The sequence below is a fragment of the Pinus tabuliformis genome, chromosome 3_1, assembly GCF_031772625.1.
Source record: "Pinus tabuliformis cultivar Carrire ecotype Pingquan chromosome 3_1, CPIR1, whole genome shotgun sequence".
NCBI lineage: Eukaryota > Viridiplantae > Streptophyta > Pinopsida > Pinales > Pinaceae > Pinus > Pinus tabuliformis.
In genome coordinates, this window is record NC_142301.1 from 213,938,741 (window position 1) to 213,942,835 (window position 4,095).

General features: G+C 34.3%; 1 pseudogene; it reads left to right on the forward strand.

Moving 5' to 3' along the window:
• Positions 1–1,905: 1,905 nt before the first annotated feature.
• On the forward strand, positions 1,906–3,677 carry LOC149186551 (putative methyltransferase PMT6 pseudogene; annotated as a pseudogene).
• The last annotated feature ends 418 nt before the right edge of the window (positions 3,678–4,095 follow it).

The window sequence follows — 4,095 nt, forward strand, 5'->3', positions numbered from 1 at the left end:
TATGCAATATTATTAACATTCCCAAAGATTACAGATTCATTTATTTATTGCATCCACTGATACAATGTGTTCTATATCCAGCACATCGAAGCTAATCCTACGCAAATAGATCACAACTAAAAACAAAGTCTATCAAACGAACATCTGTTCCTATAATTATTGGACAACGCCAGTTCTCAATTTACATTGCCATCTGAACAAAAAAAACAGCAAACAAATACTAAAAACAAGAATAACACTGGTTCAACACCCCGCCTCTCGCATCTGAGGTCACAACTAAAAACCAAAAACAGAAAAAAACACATCTGTGGATTTATTGATTAACAACGAAGCTCCTAAATTTTACACCACTCTCCATATTTCTGTGACAACCCAGGTCCCAATTTAATTTTTACATGCTACCTGATAAAACAACAGAAAGAAAAAAAACACCGATCCCATCGCTTTCTTCTTTCTTTTTCTGGCATATCAAGACCTCGACATCCAACAATCACGCTATCGCCCCGGATTCTAAGTCGATTCCTTTCAATCCATCCGTCCTCCGCCAAATCTCAGTTAGCTTTTAATGCAGGTTCAGTGATTTGCCATATTCCGGTCCAACGCAGCTACCTTTGACACAATCGGCGGTCAGAACACCTGTTTATAGTCTGTTGCCGGATTTCAAGCGCTCTTGAATCAAGATCTCCCAGAAGAAACCGGCGTTGATCGCTCCAAGAATCTTCAGTTTGCCATTTATTTCCCTAATTACTCTAACAACAGATAAGGTGACATAAATTTATTCAAACAGAAGATGCGCCTAACAATCAACACCAAATGGAAAGATTTTTTTTAACTATTACAACAATAACTAACTGAACTCGACTCTACCATCAACAACAAGTAAAATACGGTTTTCAAGCCACAACATGTGGGCAATCTCCCACATTGTTGGCCCGTTCCGATGCTCCTGCATCAATAACAAAGGGCTTAGTAAAATGGAGATGATTCGGCATGAAGAGGATTGATGAATGGAGAGGAGAGGGAGATTTTTGAATTATATCACGGTTAAACCCTGACTTGGTTGACAATACACTGATATTTTTGTTAAAACCCAAGTCGTGTGATAATAATTAAGAGTAGTCATTATTTAGTATAGTAGTAGCAATGGTTACTCATCATTTATTTCATAATTCAAATGTTATACCTTTATTATATAACTTAATATTTACATAACTTTGATCCTTTGTCTTACTGATTTTGATTTTTCCTTTATAGGTTGTCAAGTTGCTTTAGCTACAATATTCATTGGAGTTGTTTTTCCCATGATTTTCATTTGGCTTGGTCGCAAGCTACCAATTCATCGGCAAAATTCTGTTAGAGTTGTAGATTGTTGACAATTACATAGCTGCATTATTTTCAAAAGAGAAGAGAGGAATAAAAAGAAAATGGGATTAGAATAGGGAAAATAAAATCTAGGCTGCCAAGAAATCTTGGTTTTCAACCTGGATTTTTTGTATAAACATGGAAACAATGTCAGTTTTCATGTTTATACAATTATATATATATATATATATATATATATATATATATATATATATATTATTTTTGAGAAAGAAAGTAGAAGACTAAGTTGGAGAGGAAGAATAATCTTCCTTAACCAATTTCAAATGAAAATTATCTTACAACTTTCTAATAAATTCCTCGATTGTTAATTGCTTATGATCTATTTGTTAGATATGACCATTTATTTTCAACTTTGTAAGTTTGAAGGCCATTTGACTCGTTTTGAAGGTATTTCACAAATTTAGTTGCCTTCAACTGAATTTGTTGGATATATTTGTGTGTGATAAGGTGAAAAAGAGTGAAAATATGGGTGTATACATGGCTAGCTCACCTGTTTCATCTTGTTAATGTTTTCATCTAAATATGGGCTTTTCACTTTCCTCCATGTTAGATGTGCAATCAAGGAAGACGTCATGTTGGATTTCACATTGATGATAGTTACTTTTTTGTTGGAACATTATTTGGCACCAAGCACGTGATCTATACTCAAGCACCATTGATCTCAACTAGGAAGCAGTGGTTAAGTAATAAGGCGTTTCTCAATTTTAAAGCTAATGTGATAAAGATACCTATAGAAGGAATGAATGTTTGGTCATTGAATTACACTGATTATGTTCCTTGTCATGATTTAAAGTATATCAACACTTTGAAAATTTTGAATTATTCTCCAAGAGTGAATTTCTAAATAAATTTGTCCTCTCCACTTGAGGAACAACCTTTATGTTTAATACCTCCTCCCAAAGAATACAAGATCCCAATAAAATCCCCAATCATTAAATATTATGTGTGGCGAAGCAATATGAACCACTTGGATGTAGCAGAAAGCCAAAGGTGGGCAAAATTGGGTGCATAAGCAAGCTAAACTATGGTGGTTCCCAAGCGGTGGTACTCATTTCAAGCATGGAGCTTCAGAGTAAATCCAAATGTTGGGAAACATGATATCTAATGGAATGGGGGATTTACGATCCGCATGAGTGGTGCAAGTTCTTGATGTTTGTTGTGGTTTTGCAAGTTTTCCAGCTTATCTACTTCCACTAGGTATATAGACAATGTCATTCTGTCCAAAGCATGGGCATGAAAATTAGATTCAATTTGCTCTTTAATGAGGAACTGGTGCCATGATTACAATTCTTGTTACAACACAACTAGCTTATCTAAGCAATTCATTTGAAATGGTCCATTATTCACATTGTTGTGTCCATTGGCATGAAAATGATGGTGTTCTGCTGAAAGAAGTGGATCAGCTTTTGAGAGCTAGTGGTTACTTTGTTTATTTTGCATCTTTTACTTACGAGAAGGATAAATATTATCCCCATCAATAGGAGAAGTTGATGTCTGATAACTTGAACATGTAGGAATATTATTTCTTGTCAACCTCCAATAGCAATTTGGTTCAAGCCAGGAGACAAGGCATGCCAACTAGAGAAAGAAAAATACAAAATCCTAGTTTTATGTGATGAGGAACCTGATACAAAACAATCATGGAAGAAACCATTAAGGAATTGTCTAAATTTAAGTCTAGAAGCAGAGTACATTCAACAACTTCCTCCATTGTCGAAGTGTGTATCAATCTTCTGTAAATGACATGAGAAAATTGGGATCACTGCTGAAAATTTTAGTGTAGACTCAACATTTTGATAGAGGGAAGTCAATGAATATTGTACACTTATGAATGTTAGTAAATATGATATTCGAAATGTAATGGATATGATCTCTTTCTATGGTGGATTTGGTACTGGTTTAAGCACAAAACTAGCTTGGGTGATGAATATAATTCAACCAAGTTCAAGGAATACTTTACCTATTATCGATGTTAGAGGCTTAATTGGATCTTTTCATGATTGGCCTAATCAATTTTCTACTTATCCACGTACATATGATTTGTTTCATGCATTCCAAAATTTTTCATACTACAAAGGTGATAGCATAGGTTTCCAAATAGAAGACATTATACTAGAGGTGGATTACATTCTTCGGCCAACTGGATTTTTCATCATCCGATATGACTTAACTGTAATCTCAAAAGTGGGAAATATTGCACACAATTTTCTCTGCGATGCAAAAGTATATAATTTGGAAACCGAGGAGAGCAACTGCTAATTTTCCAAAAGGTGTTGGAATCTGTCCTTCAGTAGGGTATTAATGCCAATGGTGGTAGAACTTGTCTGTGGGATATTAATGTCAACACATATATTAATCACGTTTTCAAATAAAGATGGACCGTCAAAATACGTTTTTTAAATTTAAAATCACATTATGAATGAAGGTCACATAAAAAAATTAAAATTCCAATCTGCATAACATTAATTACAAAGTCGAATAATGGAATGTTTCAAAACAAATCAAAGTTTTCGATGTCAAGAGAAAAAGTTTTCAATCAGAAAGAGCCTTCTTAGTCTTCAAACTTTTTGCCATCTGTGTAACTGTATGTTTGGAAATTCTCTCGAAATCTTCTTCAAATCTGTCAACAAAACTGGATCACTGATTCTGCTCCTAGAAAATTGTAACTTGTCTTTCAAAAAGGAACCCTTTTCCTTTCAATTTGGAACTGAT